General features: G+C 44.5%; 1 protein-coding gene across 1 annotated transcript in view; it reads left to right on the forward strand.

Annotated features, from left to right (window-relative positions):
• The first annotated feature begins 4,942 nt into the window (after positions 1-4,942).
• The window catches only part of NRROS (negative regulator of reactive oxygen species), a 30,140-nt gene continuing 17,798 nt past the window's right edge, over positions 4,943-17,284 (forward strand). The window contains exon 1 of the mRNA XM_024577888.3: positions 4,943-5,181. The gene's annotated coding sequence lies outside the window, so the exon portion shown is untranslated. The remainder of the gene's footprint in view (positions 5,182-17,284) is intronic.

Consider the following 17,284-nt stretch of genomic DNA (forward strand, 5'->3'; position numbering starts at 1 on the left):
CTGATCCTTCCCTTCATGACATTGTTTCTTGAAAATGCAGTTGTCTCTCCCTATGTTTATTTCTATACCCCTGGTCACTAATTAACGAACACCTGATAACCTGACTCTCTATTCTAGACACTGAGATATAGCAGCAAATAAACAAATTTCCTTCCCTTAAGTGCACACAATCTAGTTGGGGAGGCAGACAAGTAGCAAGTAAGTATTTAATAATATATCAAGCAGTGACATGAATAAAAAACATAGTGAAGAAAAAGAAAGTAATGGGGGTGTCCACTATTTTAGATGGTGCAGTCAGGGAAGGCCTCTTTGAGGAGGTGACAATTGAGCAGAGGCCTAAAGCAAGTTAGGGAGTGAACTGTTTGGATATCTGGGGGACAGGAGAGCATTCTTGGCCTAGAAAAGAACAAAGGACAAAAGCCCTGAGACAAAAGCCAGCTTGGCTTACACGAGGACTTGCTGCTTAAAGGAGGACTTTATGATTTGGGTGGAGTAAGTGAGGAGGAAAGTGGGTATGAAATCAGAGGGAGCAGATCATGCAGAGCCTTGAGAACATGGTAAGGATTTGTGTTTATATTTGTCAGTTATGAAAAAGGGGTTCTCAATGGCCAATCATTGACTTTTTCCAAGTTCTTAACCTCTCCAATTGCTCTAGAGCAAGTGACAGTTTAATTCATTTAAGAAACCTTTACTGGGCCCTGGCTGGTATGGCTCAGTGGATTGAGTGACGGCCTGTGAACCAAAGGGTCGCTGGTTCTATTCTCAGTCAGGGCACATGCCTGGGTTGCCGACCAGGTCCCCAGTGAGGGGCGCATGAAAGGCAACCACATATTGATATTTCTCTCCCTTTCTCCCTCCCTTTCCCTCTCTCTATAAATAAATAAAATCTTAAAAAATAATATAAATAAATAAATAAATCTTTGCTGGGCACCCTCCAGATGCTAGACTAGGTATTGCTGGGAATACATACAAATGTGAACAAATCATACTGCTTCCCAGCCAAGACTCCCTGCCCCAGAGGAAAGGCAGAACTGTCCCCGAGAACGTCGCATCTTTGGACAACACTGGACAGAACCATAAACAAAGTCCCGATGGGACAGAAAGAGATTCCATCATCTCTTCTACAGTCTCTCCTCCTTGATGTGTCCTTATCACAAGTCATCCTCTTACTTATCTCTTCTTCAGTCTTCAACCCCACACCCGGTCCCACCTCATGAAGATCCAGTTCAGATGCCACCTCTTCCAGAGAGCTTTCCTTAAAGTCTCCCTTCAGTTGTGCTCTCTTCTTCCCAAGGCTTTTCCATCCCCTTGTTCCTGTTTTCCCATGATTCCCTTCCATTTCTCCCTGAACTGAATGATGGTTAGTTGTATGTGCCCCTTCCCCTGGATGTCCCACTGCCAGTCACGCCCTGGCACTGACAGGATACTTCTGTAAGCATCTTGTTATCTTTGCAAACACAAAATATGTTGATTACTGTCCGTGTTTACAGAAAAGGAAGAGGCATTGCCCCCACAGAGTCAGTCACTGGAACTAGTGGCTGAGGGAGGCCATGGGCTCTCCTGGAAGAGCTTTGTGAACTGCCTGGGCAATAGGATTTGAGACCCAGTTCTCTCCCCCAGATGGTTAGAGAAGAGGAGTAAAGGGCAGGAAGGACCTTTAGACAAGCCACCCTCACTTGCCCTCAGTCTTTGCATTCACCCCTCAGCTTTTCCACAACTGGCATCATGAGGGGTTGAGTAGTACCAGTGTGGGTGGTGGCCTCTCCTCTTTTGGTTTTTTGATTTTTGGTTCTTAAAAACTACATCCCAAATGAGGGAAATGAAACTACTAAAGACTCTCCCCCAGCAACCAGCTGACGTGGGGCAACAGAACAATTCCCAGTTAAGGCCCCATAGGAAATCCCCTCCGTGTTATGTGCTGAGGCTGGAGAAGTAGGGGAGCCACTAGTTCACTGCTTGGCTAGGCCCAGCCACCAAGATGAAAGGCCAGATGGAAGGACTGCCCTGTCTGTGGCCAGGGGCGGAGAACCCAAGGCAGAGCAGGGAACACCGCAGGTGAGAGTGCCAGGGCCAACATCTTAGACCTCGAGTGCACTGCCCGTTCCAGAGGTAGACCCGCCACTGCATTGTTAGTGTGGAAGGAAAAGATGCCACATACTAAACCTGACAAGCTCGGGGGTGGCCATGCAGATGGACTTTACAAACTCATAGGATGGCCTGAACATAAAAATTCCTAACCAAAAGTTAGTCGTGGCAGGTAGTCACATCCTAGACCTGTAGCTTCCTTGACAAATGTCAATCTTTACCTTAAGTAAGCCTGTCTGTTGTCTTTTTGCGTCTAAGAACACATGCCTGTGAAATGTCAGAGTAATCCCCTTTCTCCAAACCCCTCAGAGGGCAACCTTACACCAGAGCACGAGACCACAGAACCTCTCATTGTTATCTTGTTCCCCACATATGATCTCTATGTGCTGTAAATACTGTTAACTACCCTCAACCCACCAGTGTAAAAGAAGTGTGTGTCTCTCTGTTTTACTCTCTTTCCAGTCTCGGATTTCCCCAATTTGCTTTCTACTATCCCCTTAATCTACTAGCAATGGATTTTATATAACCCTCTTTTTGTCTCCCCCTCTGATTCTCATGTATAAAATAAGCTGTAAAACTCTTATTCTCCACAGCATTTTCTCAATCCATTGAGAGTTTGCTTCCTAGTAGTTGTTGTCAGTTTGGCTCAAATAAACTCATAAAAAATCTCTGCATCGGCATGTCTTACATTGACATCGGGTACAATAAACTGTCCTCTCACAGACCCATCTAAAGGAAATAAACTGACCCTTGTTTCTCTCTTTCGAACCTTTGCACACTTTGCCCTCACCCCACCCCACCCCCACTCCAAATGCCCTCCTTCATAGTCTCTGCAGTAGGCCTCCCCACCCCTCTGTCCTGAACAGTGTCTGCTTATCATCTGAAAACGCAGTGGGAAGGGAGAGAGAAGCCCAAGTGCCTTTCATTTTTTGAGTCTGAGACCTCCTACCAGTGACAAGCTACTATAAAGTTTAGTTTAAGGGGGAAAAAAAAACCTCAGAAGGGACTAGGCAGTATTCTTTTTGTAATAACACATGACCCCTTCCGTCAAAATGTTTTTAGTGTAATTGAAGAAACACAACACAAATCCTAAAAGTTAAATCGCAATACAAGAGATGTCATGAAGCCAGTGGATATTGTAGACCTTTGGTACCACGTGTTCAGAGGAAGGGGTTGAGGCTTCATGGAGGTGAGGGAGCCCAAGCCATGTCTTCAGGGTGGGGAGGGTTGTGGTAGGCAGAAAAGAGGCCATCCCAAGCAAGGGATCTTTCTGACAGAGGAAGTCCAGAGTGGGGAGCATTTGTTCAGTGTTTAGGGAAATTGCGAGCAGATAAGACTAGATGAAACCCACAGTGGACCACAGTGAAAAGAGGCTGGAGGTAAGGTCTGGCTGAATATGGTACTTTGTCCTCTAGCTGGGAACTGCCCGGCTCCTTGCATTCACCTCAGATCTCCTCAGAGATCCTGATGTGCTGCTTGATACTAAACTTGGCCTGAGCAGGGGATGGGTACAAATTTCTCAATCCATGGAGCAAGTTCAAAGAAAGAGGCACACTGTACCCCAGACTCTCACCATCCCATGAAGGGATGCACCCTGGGTTATGTTCCAGAGGAAGTGCCCTGATCTCTTTTGCCTTGTGCTGCATGGTTAGGAGAAGAACCACAGCCCCCAACCAAGTTGGAAAAATCCTGAACTGTGTGGTCAGGGTTACAGCCTTGTTGGCACGAGAAGTCTTCTGTTTTCAGTTGCAAATCAACATTGGTTTTGGCTGCAAGTTTTAGGTCCCCCTTGCTGAGCCAGCTTGCTGATAGCAGGTGAGCTGTTGGTGTTCTAGAGCCAACAAACCAGAGTGGCCCCACGCATCCATCAAGACCACTGGTTTTCTTATTTTTTTTTTCTTTAAAGGTAGCAGCTGCCATTCTCAAAAGAAATTCTATAGAGGACCTCAGTGTACAAAAACATATAAAAGTGGAATTGATTGGGATAAGGAGGGGATAGAGCAGACAATTTGCTGGATGTTTGGAGCAGGAAAGACTTGCTCCTATTCTTTTAGGATGGACATGCCAAGGATAATAAGGCAATACAGAATAACAAGTCAACAGGGAGCAAGAGATGTGTACCAACCCTCCCGGACACTTTGAATCCCCACACCTGATGGAAAAGAGCAGAACTGGAGGCCCCTTCTCTGACTCCGCTAGTACTTCTGTTCACATTACCCGTTCAGCATGCAGCCGACTCTGTCCATATTTTACCTCCTCCACCAGATGGTAAGCTCCTTGAGAACAGGAGTTAAGAAATAATGTGTATAAAGCTCTTAGCATAGTTAGTGTCTGGCACCCTTTTGATGGTGTCTATTATTAATTTAATTATTATTTTTTAAATTCTTGGCAAGAGGTAGCCGGGAATTTTGTACACATCGGGTACAGAAATTTACCCAAGCAGTTTATGATCAATAAGTTTATGGCATTCTGACAGTCCGCCACAAAGCAATTTCCATTTCTCTTCTTTTTTTTTTTGATGTGCTGGACACATAAAAGGAAATTATTAATAAAGACTAGCTGACTCAATGGCTCTTTCAGAAGGTGGATTTTCTCCTGAGTGGAAAACTTTTCTTACCCATTCCCAAAGTCTGCCCCAGACTGACCCTTGGACATAACCTTGGAGAAGAGTTTTTTGGGTCAGCAGAGCCCACAGGCAGGGGCCTCCCAGCTCACCACCTCTCAAAATCTCCAAGGACAGAAAGCTAGTGAAGCCTTGGCTAGCACTGCTGGGGGCGGGGAGAGGGGGGCATAAAAATAGTTGCCCTCCTTCTTGACTAACCCAGCAGGTAGTCCTGCGGCCACCGTTTCCCGCGGTCTGCTCTCTCCCTTCCCCCTCACCATCCAGGCAGTTCCTTCTCCCATGCGATGCCTGATCTCTGTGAGTGCTGAGTCGCAGAGTAGCTAGCTCTCCATGTGACTTCAGTTTCCGTCAGTTCCTTCCGCAAGTGCAAAAATAATCTGATGCTCCAGAGAGAGGAGGCAGCCCAGCTCTCAAGGAGGCCGGAGCCCCGGGAGAGGATGCACCCGGAGGAGCCGCCTGGGCCTGTGGGAGCCGTGAGTATTTCCTGTGTGATGGGCAGCCGCCACCCTTCTCGAGGTGGGCAAGCTCGGGCCAGGTTGGGTGATAGGTCAGCGTCCCTGGTCCTGGCGTGGGACTGTCCAGAAGGTTGTGGCTTGCTGTATTCAAGCTCCACCGCTTTTGTGCCCAGTGTAGCAGCTCCGGCTCTGGGTAGGTGGAAACAGGTCCCTCTAGCAGCACCCAGAGCTGAACAAGGTAGTGTGGTGTAGTGGAAACAAGGGCTTCAGATTCCTGGTTTGAGGGTTTGATTCCTGGCTTTGTGGGGAGGATATCTGAGCCTCAGTTTCTTCACCTGCAAAATGGGAACAATAATGTTCCCTCCTGGTTTGGGTGAATGGATGCAATAAGACTACTGTGTGAGCACTCAGCATGCTTGCTGCTTGGATCTTCTTTCCTGCCCTACAAGTGAATTGAGAATCACCATGTCATAGATGAAGACACTGGTACTCATTGACAGCCACACATACTTACATATGTCTTCCATGTGCAGGCCCATTCAAGGTGTTGGGGACAGAGCCATGAAGAAGACAGGCAAAGCCCTTCCCCACATAGTGTTCTTGGGAAATCCACTGGGGTTCTGTTACTTGAACCCACACCTAGGAAGTGTCAGAGGGAGACTAAGTCACAGGCCTTTCTGATCCCCTGTTCAGTGCTCTTTTTCAGCCCTCACGGCCTCTCTGTGTGTGCTGCATTCTGGAGGGTTCAGTATATATTCCCATGCACTCAGGAGCTGACATCAGTAAGGAGCCACTGACCTGGCTCCATACTGCCTGCTCTCAGAATAGGCTGCCAGCTCACTTGGTCCCTGAGAGAAGGTGACCACGTGCCCAGCAGTGGCTGGGTCTCAAGGAGGCTGAGTCAAGATCCTAAGGCCAGCCCTCCTGGATAGGGCTGGTATCAGGTGGTACACTTCCAGGAGAAGTGAAGAGACCCAGCTGGAGGTTTCTTCTGTGATGGGTATAGGCTATTATGGGTTTGGACAGTAGAAATATTTTGTTTATAAAGTTGGTCTTCTGAGATTCCTATGCTCCCTTCACCCAGGCTGTGCTGAACAGATTATTTCTGTGGATGTTTTTGGGTTGCTGTATTTTCTTGCCCTAAGACTTATGTATTTGCCTCACACACCCCACAGCTTTTTACATGTATGTCTGAGAATTCCTAGAAGGAATTATAGAATCATGGGCCCAGAAAAAAAAAAATAGAGAAAGCTCAACTCCTGACTTTAAGTTAAAAAAAAAAAAACTTATTTCACAAAGAAGGTGCTTTCATCTAATGGGTGTTCTCACGGGAACCTCATGAAAACCCATTTAGACCTGATCCCACATAGTGTTCCAACCCATCACCCAAGAGCAGGAGCCTCCCAAACAGATAGCAGGCTTCTGGTGTCTTTGTCCTGGGTCCCATGTTAGGGATATATGTCTCTAGTTTTTTGTTGCCAGGGAAGATGGACACCAGTACTGATTATAACCCATGTTCTGGCTGCAGTGTATATCCACACCACAAGGTGTAAACTAGACTCCCAGATGGACTAGATGCACCTCACACCATAGTCAGATCCACATTATAACCACATAAATTAGGTGAGGGGGGATTTCAACCATGAATAAAAAACATTATCTTTCTCAGGACATGCTTGTTGCATGCTCAGTGATGCTCATTGATGTGTATACACTTTAGTGACAAATATTGCCTTTAGCAAAATTTCTTTATTACACTCATTTCCCTACTCTCACCAAACAATTTCATCACTGAACAAATTGTCATGGCTCAATGTGTGGAAGGCTCTGGACTATGTTAAACGACCATCTCTGAACCTCAGGGAGTCAAGGGGAGAAAAAAAGGACATTGGTACTTGTATCTTATCAAGCCTCACAAGTAACTGTAAATCTGAGTTTAGGGTCTTTTAGTTGCCAATGACAAAAACCCAATTAGCTTGGCTGTAGAAGAAAACAAAAACAAAACAAAGTCCTGGCTGGTGTGGCTCAATTGGTTGGAGTGTCGTCCCATAATTGAAGGGTTGCAGGTTCAATTCCCAGTCAGGGCACATACCTAGGTTGCAGGTTCAGTCTCTGATCTGGTCTCATACAATCCCTGGTTCAGGTGCATATGGGAAGCAACCATGTGATGTTCCTCTCTCACATCGATGTTTTTCTCTCTCTCCCTTCCTCCCTCTCTAAAAGCAAGGGGAAAATGTCCTCAGGTGAGGATTAAAAAAAAATTAAAAAGCAGATTTTTAAAAAATCCTCACCCAAGGACATTTTTTCCTTGCTTTTAGAGAGGGAGAAAGGGAGAGAGAAACATTGATGCAAGAGAGAAGCATCAATTGGTTGCCTTCCGTGTGTACCTGGACCAGGGATTTTCTGCACCTGGACTAGACATATGTGCCCAGACAGGGGACCAAACCCACAAACTAAGTATGTGCCTTGACCAGGAATCAAACCACAACTCTTCAGTCATGGGATGATGCTCCAACCAACTGAGCCACTCCCACTCAGGTAGAATGTTTCAAATAACCAAAAAGTCTATGGAAAATATCTTGAGGCATGGCTGGATCCAGGTGTTCAGACATTGCTAGGAACCCATCTGTCTCCATTCCTCAGTATTCCTTTCCCCCGTGTAGGCTTCTTTATCAGGCAGGCCCTAAAGTTGGTGGCCAAGATGGGTGCCTGTAGCTTCAAGCTTAATTGCCACCAATGTGGCATCTGAAGCAGGGAGAGAAGCCTCTTCCTCAATAGTTCTAGCAACAATCCTTGGTTTGATTCTCATGGGCTTGGCTTCTGTGAACCCACTATAAACCAATCACTGTGTTTAGGGAAATAGGAGGCTCCGATGGGCCCAGCCTTGATCATAGCCCTTGGATCCAGGAGTTAAGGTCAAACTCAACCAAACATGTACTTCTTAAGGGTTGGTTGCACGACAATGTAAATTTGTACTTAACACTACTGCACCATACACTTAAAATGGTTAAGATGGTAAATTTTATGTTATGTCTATTTTACCACAATTAAAAAGTAAAATAATAAATAAAGAAAAGAAAGGAAGGGGTGATTTCCTCAAAGGGGAATTAAGGAATTCTTGTCAGAAAGAGAAATGAATGTGGGTAGGCAAAACCAACTGATCTCCAGGGCAAATGGAGTCAGGTGCTGAGGCTAAACCACATGGGTCTTCTCACTTTAATGCATGAGTGGTTTCAGACTGAACAAGGGAATAAAGGAGGAAGTAGAAACCTGTCATGGTTCTCACCAGTGAGGTGGGCAAGAAGAACAGGGCTGGTACCCATAATGGGCTAAATATGACTACAAAGCCCTGAGGACACAAGGCCTCCCCACCTCCATGCACAACCCCGAAGTTTGCTTTGGTCAGGTGCTGTGCCATGTGCCCCAAGTAACTTTCTGTTTCCAATGAAGAAAGAGAAGAATGGGGAGGGGGTTCTGCTCAGGAGACGGCACTGGGGCTCTGTCTTTTCACCCTGGCTCTTCTCACGCAGGGCCTGTGCGGCTGAGGCAGCCCAGTGCCCACCCACACAGACAGCAGGGGCTCAACTCGGATTACACATCATGTTCTCCAATAACCTCATGCCACTCCATTTTAGATGTCAGGCTGGACACTAGCTCCTCTTGATATTCCCTACTGTCACTCCTCTCCTGGTGCAGCCGTGATCCCTCAGGTTTCTCCTGACTTTCCAGTGTCTCTTCTTGGTGGTCCCACCAGACGCCAAGGCTGAGCTCTTTCCCTCAGTCTGCAGGGTCAGTGGCAATTGGGTCTTTCCCTGCCTAACCCTGGGCCACCTCCTTCAGCTTCAGATATGTTCATGGCCTCCCTGTCACTGCCCAGCCTGGTACCCTGAGAACTCCTCATGGGACTCCCCACAATGGCCTTTCTCTTGTTCTAGGTTCTTGCACCCTCCCTCAGGTCCCTAAACTGAAGCTTCCCAGTATTATTAGCTAAAATGTAGCTAGCTAATAATATTGGCTTCTTATTTTCTTCTAAACCCCCAGTTTTCCTAGGCTTTCTAGCTTCTTTTGCAGAACCTAAAGGCCCTCATCTTTGTCATAGTTTCACTTCTTGGTGTTGATGGGTTGCTCCATCCCCACAGAAGACCATGGCCCCATGAACACTCAGGGGTGCTACTCAGAATATCAAACACCATATTGTACAGGCACTGACCAATCAGAATGGGCATTTTCATCAACAGCAAGGTCCTGGAGGCCTGTGCTGGGTCAGATGTTACCTCCTTGGTTGCTGGATCATGGTGGAGACCTCAGGAGTTTTAAGAGGGTGGCCAGGCAGCTGGGGATGGGGGAGGTACCCATGAGGTAGCTATTTACCAATAAATATATACCTATGCAACCCAGCTGAATATTCATTCAATGTACATTCCTCTCAGACAGGTGCACATTGAACATCTCCTACCTGGGCCAAAAGTCAGATTTGGCTTTGGCTTCACTGTCTACATCCTATGTGACTTCAGCAATTCACTTTGGCTTTTTCAAGTCTTCCGTTTTCTTATCTGTATAATGGAGAAAATAAGCAGGGACTAGAACACAAATACTTGTACGCTAATGTTTATAGCAGCTTTACTTACTGTGACCAAACAGCCCAACTGTCCATTGACGGATGAATACATAAACGAAATGTGGTACATACATATAATGGAATATTATCCAGTCGTAAGAAGGAATGAAATTCTGATATGTGCAATAACGTGGAGTGGCCTTGAAAACATTATGCTAAATTAAATAAACCAGACACAAAAGGTCAGCTCTTACATGAATCCTCTTATATGATTCTACTTGCATGAGGTACCTAGAATAGGAAAATGTATAGTGAAGAAAGAATAGTGGTTACCAGGGGCTGAAGGGAGGGAAGAGTGAATGGGCAGTTGCATTTAATGGGCACAGAGTTTCAGTTTGGGACAATGAAAAAGTGCTGGAGATGGACAATGGCGAGGTCGCACAACAATGTGAATGTACTTAATGCTCCTGGAAGGGGGTTTAAATGGTAAATTATATGCATCTTTTGCCACAATAAAAAAATGGACACAATAATGCCTACTATGTAGAGCTATGTTACAAGTTTGAAATGAAATCAAATGCCCTTGCAACCTCAAGTGCTACTATTATTACTAACCAACAGAATTCAGTTATAATCCAATTGTCTTGGATTCATTCAAGGATTCCCTAAAAATCATTATTTTGGGGACAGAAGGGGATATTCTTCTATGAATTCAAATAAGTTTTAGAGAAAAAAATTAGCTTTAGAATAGTCACCTTGCCAGTACAATTTGAGGGATCTTGAAAGAGCAAAATTGCCTCCCCTGCCCTGCCATCCAGATACTACACCCTGAAATTTTGCTTTATTTTTATCATTATCTATATAAAAATCCATTAAAGTGTAGTGCATAAAAGAGGAGATCAGTAATTTACACTTTAGTGTGAACTGCTTTTCTCCTAATTTTGGCTGCAAATAGTAAGATGGTGATTATCAAATCTTTTTTTATTTTTTACAAGACAGAAATATTTTCCCCAAATAAAACACCTAAGTTTGCAATCTCAATTAAGTTTAGATTGAATTAATTAAATTTACCCAGAAGACTGAAAATGTAGGAACTTTTTTGTAAGTTAAATCACTTGATATGCATTCTGAAGTATTTAGGGAGAAGTATACTGATGACTGCAATCTGTTTTGAAATGCATCAAAAAAATAAGATGGATGGATGGATGGTTAAAAGGATAGATGGAGCCCTGGCTGGCGTGGCTCTGTGGATTGAGTACCGGCCTGCAAACCAAAGGGTCGCTGGTTCAATTCCTGGTCAGGGCACGTGCCTGGGTTATGGGCTGAGTTCCCAGCGGGGGCACTCGAGAGGCAACCACACATTGATGTTTCTCTCCCTCCCTTTCTGCTTCCCTTCCCCTGTCTCTGAAAATAAATAAATAAAATCTTTTTTTAAAAAAGGGATAGATGGATAGATATGTGGTAAAAAACTAGTAAAAAGTTAATAGTAAAATCTATATAATGGATGTATGAGTGATCATTGTCACATTCTTTCAACTATGCTATATGTTAAAAACTTTTTAAATAAAAAGGAGGAAAGTTAAATAACTGACAGTAGCTGGTCATTCATTTTCATAAACATAAAAATCAAATAATTCAAAATCTCCCATAGGCACTATAACTGTGTTTATTTTACTAGCATATTATATGCATTATGAACTATTAGGCTGTGATGAGGAGGTGACGCATGCACTGGGCCTTGAAGGATGAATAGGAGTTGGACAGTTGGAGAAGAACAGGACAGGGCCTTTCCCACAGAGGGAACAGGGTGTGAAAATGCATGATTTAGTCAAGAGTAGCAAGCATCCTGGGTGACTGGGGCTTGTGGTACTGAAGTTGAGCTTTACTGGACTCAACCACAGACTGTTTGAATTGCTACGCTGACATGGGAGAGTCTCAATTTACCACATGTAAAATGGGGATGATATTTACCTGTGAGGGTTTTGTGAGAACTCTGTTATGTGTAAAGCATCTGGCATAGCACTTACCCCAAGGCGAACACTCCATAAACATCAGCTCTTACAATTAAGGGTCTGGAAAGCAATCTGGGATCTTGAGTACTACTCCACTGAGCTGTTCAGTAATCAGGAATCCATATCATTTAACCTCTCAGTGGTACTTTCTCAAGAACCAAGGTTGAAAGGGTGGGGGAAGGGGATATATTTCCACTCTGGGAAATAAGCCTCGGTTATCACCTCTAAACCCTTTCTTGCCCATAGTCTCCCACACCCCAAAATCCACACCTTGCAGCTCACACAGATGGGAGAAAGTGCTGCAACTCCTCTGTTTTATTTATTTCAACACCAGCTCCTCGTTTGCACAGAGGAACTCTGCCTTTCCTTTAATTCTGACACTACATGGCTTACTAATGAAATCCATAACATTTCCTTATATCGACAAAGCTTTTTCACATGCATCTCTCATTCAGTTTCAATGCACCCTCTGAGGTTGGCAAGTCAGGTATTATTGTCACCAGTGGCCACCACTGGGATGAAGGGACCAAAGAGAACAAACCCACGACACTGAAAACAAATGACAAGTTTGGTTGGGTGCCTATCCACAGATATGTGGGTCTCCTGGATACAAAAGTGACACCACAGGACTACCATCAGCCGTGTAAGAACAAGGTGTTATCTCCCCAGGGGAGCAGATTTGTACTTTTTAAGACCTGTGGCCACATGCAGCCTGTGGCCATGGATTAGAACTAATGAAATGACCTCTATTGGTCCTAAGGGCTGACCCTGACCACAGAGGGAAACCAGCTGACTCATTTGTAGCCCCAAGGAGACAAAGTGAAGCACAGTAGTACTCAGAGAGGCACTCCACACACTGGCCGCCCAGAGTCGCAGTGTGGAGAGCTCAAGGGAGGGAGAGCTGCTGTAGCCTCCAACCTCCCTCTAGGAAGACACAGAGTCTCCGCCATTCCCATACAAGACTCTTCTCACGAGGTTGGGTGGAGCCCTGGGGTAGGAACAGCACTTGGAAACCATTACACTGTGTTCCCTGAGGCACCTTGTTCATATCGTTTCATCTCTCTAGCCTGATTCTTCTCACCTCCAAAATAGTGATGGGTAGTCCTTTCAGAAATGCTACACAAAGGACACATGGACAAAACCAAGGTGGGCAAGTGGAATCAAAGGAGGGAGGTGGGGGTGGCTGGGGTGGAGGGATGGAGAGAAGGGTGGAAAAGGCAGACAACTGTACTTGAACAACAATAAAATTTTTAAAAATGGAAAAAAAAAAAAAGAAATGCTACAGTTCTTCCTGAAAAGATGGTCAGTTACTAAATTCGAATGGCAGTGCATTTGCCAGAAAAGATATGTGTGACAGAACTGTTCTTTCTCACACAAATTCCCGGGACCATATATTTAAGGAGAATTTCAACAAATTTAGAAGACCACAAGTCCTCACTTATTTGTCCAGGCTAAGAGGGGGACCAGCTCCTAGAAGAAAATATCAAGGGACCCCAATAGTACAACCAGCCATTTAGAAAGTAGTGGGCTCCCATCCTGGGTGTGTTGAAGAATAAGCAGGTTGACAACTTGCTGGGGATAAAGATGTTGTAATAATGACAAAGAATATTGTTTGAGCATTCTTTTAAATGTGTCTGAATACAGTAACAACCTTGCAACACAAGCATGATGATTCCCATTTTACTGGAGAGGAAATTGAGGGCAAGAAGTTAGGTGGCGTTCCCCAGGTTAGAGCCAGATTTGGAACCTGTTCCATATGTCCCTTTAGCCTGGGCTCTTCCTTCACGTTTTACTGCCTCCTTTCCAGGCGTTGGGCTAAGAACATGCAACCCCAAATTTAAATCCCTGGACCCTAAAAAGGAAATAATACCCATAATAAAAAATATTTTATTTTTCCCCTGAATTTTTTAAAATTATATTTTATTGATTATGCTATTACAGTTGTTCTGATTTTTCCCCCTTTGCACCCCTCCACTCCACCCAGCACTCCCTACTCCCTCAGGCAATGCCCCTACCATTGTTCATGTCCATGGGTCATGCCTGTAAGTTCTTTAGCTGCTCCATTTCCTATACTGTACTTTGTATCCCCATGGCTAGTCTGTAACCACCTATCTGTACTTCTTACTCCCCGCACCTCTTCACCCATTCTCCCTTGGCTGCCTCTCATCTGGCAACCTTCTGGTAACTAACTTCTTTTCTCTTGCTTTTAAGAGTCTCTATCTTCCACCTTTGGCCTTTTAATTATGATGTGTCTTGGAGTGGGCCTCTTTGCAGCCATCATAGCTGGGACTCTGTTCTTCCTGGACTTGCATGTCTATTTCCTTCACCAAATTAGGGGAAGTTTTCTTTCACTGTTTCTTCAGATTTCCAATTTTTTGCTCTTTTTCTTCTCCTTCTGGCACCCCTATGATGTGAATATTGGACCTCTTGAAGTTGTCCAAGAGGCTCCTTACACTATCCATGTTTTTTAGATTCTTTTTCCTTCTTCTTGTTCTGATTGGTTGATTTTTGCTTCCTTATGTTCCAAACCATTGATTTGATTTTTGGCTTCATCCACTGTACTGTTGTTTCCCTGTAAACTGTTCTTTATTTTAATTAGTGTATCCTTCATTTCTGACTGGGTCTTTTTTATGCTGCTGAGGTTCTCACTAAGTTCCTTTAGCATCCTTATAACCAGTGTTTTGAACTCTGCATCTGATGGATTGCTCATCTCCATTTTGTTTAGCTCTTTTTCTGGAGTTTTGATCCAGATGAGTTCTTTCATTTGGGCCATGTTTCTTTGTCTCCTCCTTTTGGAAGCCTTTCTGTGTTTGTTTCTATGTATTAGGTAGAGCTGCTATGACTCCATGTCCTGGGAGCATGGCCTCATGTAGTACGTGTGTCTTGTAGGGTCCAGTGACACAGCCTTCCCTATTACCCAAGCTGGGTACTCGAGGTGCACCCTTTGTGTGGGCTGAGTACATCCTCCTCTTGTAGTTGAGCCTTGGTTGCTGTTGGAAGATCAATGGGAGGGATTTACCCAGGCCAGTCAGCTGCAAGGACTGTCTGTGACCACTGACCACCAACCACCCTCTGCCCTCCGTGGAGGATCAGCTGTGCAGGGGCAGGGTGGTGGTACTCCGACGTGGTCTGTAGCTGTCCACTGGGTGTGTTGGCCCTGGGGTTTCCTGGGTGGTACAGGCCAAGGTCAACCCTCACCTGTGTTTTGCCAGGGGCACCCTTCCTGAGCTGCAAAGCAATCTGAGGTGGCTGATACTTGTGCTTGGCTTGGAGACTGGGGAAGAAGCCAAACTGTGACTCTAACCTGGCTGCTGCTAGGGTTCACTGAAGCCTGCTGTTAACTTGTCTGATTGGATTTAGGAGCCAAGACCAGCCATTCTTAATGGAAAAGCAGCTTGGGTGGGCCTGTAAGTTGGGTAGGGAAGAGCCTCTGGGGATCTTTAAGGTGAGTCACACTGGGTTAGCCAGGATGATGGAGATTCAGATGTGGCACCAGCCTACCGGCTCTGTGGGGGGAGAGCTCAGCAGAGGGACCATGACTCCTGCTCATCCCGATGCCAGACACTTCAGTCTCTCCCTGTGTACCACTGGTGCCCTTCAAGCACCACCCCAGTGCTGGAGCTCAGGGGGAGTGAGTCTGAGTAGGTGAGTCCATGTGTGGGTTCCCCAAGAGGAAATGCTTAGTGCTCTAGCAGCTTTCTCCACCGTCTCAATCCCCTGCTGGTTTCACAGCCAGAAGTTATGGGGACTTGTCTTCCTGGCACTGGAATCCTGGGCTTGGGGGCCTGGTGTGAATCTGGGACTCCTCACTCCTGAGATATGCCTCCTAAATTTTTATCCACATGGGTGTGGGGCCAGACTGTTCAGCGTCTGATGTGGTTTCTTCAGTTCCACAGTTGTCTGACTTCCATTCAGCTAGATTTCTGACATTCCTGAGTGATGGTTGTTCTAGATTTTAGTTGTAATTTTGATGTGGTTGTGCAAAGAGTTGAGCCATATCTGCCTATGTTGCCATCTTGACTGGAAGCCTATCAAAACTTATTTTAGTCATTAGTCAATGATAATTTGTTCTTCCATTAACTCTAAACATGACTGTTATAAGCACACTCACAATAATTTCAATCTAAATACCTATAAGAAATTCTCTATTTCAGTAGATTGGCTCTATTACTTTAAAACTTGTCTTAATACAGTAACTGAAGTGAGTTGTTGGAAAATTAGAAAATACAAAGAAACAAAAAATACAGATATGTTAAAGGTAAATATCAGGTGCATTTCTCTCCAGTCTTGAGGTTTTGATGTGGATCCTTTCAAATATATTCTATGCATATGCAGATGTTGCATATTCTTTTAACAAAATTGGGATATACTGTACATTGTTTTGTACTTTTCTTTTTTTCTTAATAATGTTTTATTATGAACATTTTTCTATGTCAATAAATATTGCTGACAAAAAAATGCTACCAAAGCATTTTTTTTCCAGAACACTATTCCTACCATATAGTTGTATCATAATGTATTTAGCCAATCTTTCCATTGTTGGATTTTAAGATAGTTTCCACTTTTTAAATATTATTACTAATGTTGCAATGAATATTTGTGTAAAAATACTTTTACATACATTGGTATTCCTTAGGATAAATTTCTAAAGTAGAACTACTGAGTCAAAAATAATCTATATTTTAAGAGTTTTTTATTGTTGTTAATTACAGTTGTCTACATTTTCTCCCCACCCCTCCACCCCACCCCAGCTGAACCCACTTCCCTCCCCTGCCTCCACCCTCACCCTTGGTTTGGTCCATGTGTCCTTTATAGTAGTTCCTGAAAACCCCTCTTCCCACTATCCCCTCCCCACTCCCCTCTGGCTATTGTTAGATTGTTTTTAACTTCAACATCTCCGGTTATATTTTGTTTGCTTTTTTCTTCTGTTGATTATGTTCCAGTTAAAGGTGAGATCATATGGTATTTGTCCCTCACCATCTGGCTTATTTCACTTAGCATAATGCTCTCCAGTTCCATCCATGCTGTCTCAAAGGGTATAAGCTCCTTCTTTCTCTCCACTGTGTAGAATTCCATTGTGTAAATGTACCATAGTTTTTTGATCCACTCGTTTGCTGATGGACACTTAGGTTGCTTCCAGTACTTGGCTATTGTAAATTGTGCTGCTATGAACATTGGGGCACATAGGTTCTTTTGAATTGGTGTTTCGGGGCTCTTAGAGTATAATCCCAGCAGTGGAATTGCTGGGTCAAAGGGCAGTTCCATTTTTAGTTTTCTGAGGAAATTCCATACTGTTTTCCACAGTGGCCTCGCCAGTCTGCATTCCCATCAACAGTGCCCTAGGGTTCCCTTTTCTCCACATCCTCTCCAACATTTGTTTGTGGATTTGTTTATGTTGGCCACTCTGACTGGTGTGAGATGGTACCTCATTGTGGTTTTAATTTGCATCTCTCTGATGGCTAGTGATGCTGAGCATCTTTTCATATGTCTCTGGGCCCTCTGTATGTCTTCCTTGGAGAAGTGTCTGTTCAAGTCCTTTGCCCATTTTTTA

The sequence above is a fragment of the Desmodus rotundus genome, chromosome 2 (genome assembly GCF_022682495.2).
Source record: "Desmodus rotundus isolate HL8 chromosome 2, HLdesRot8A.1, whole genome shotgun sequence".
Taxonomy (NCBI): domain Eukaryota; kingdom Metazoa; phylum Chordata; class Mammalia; order Chiroptera; family Phyllostomidae; genus Desmodus; species Desmodus rotundus.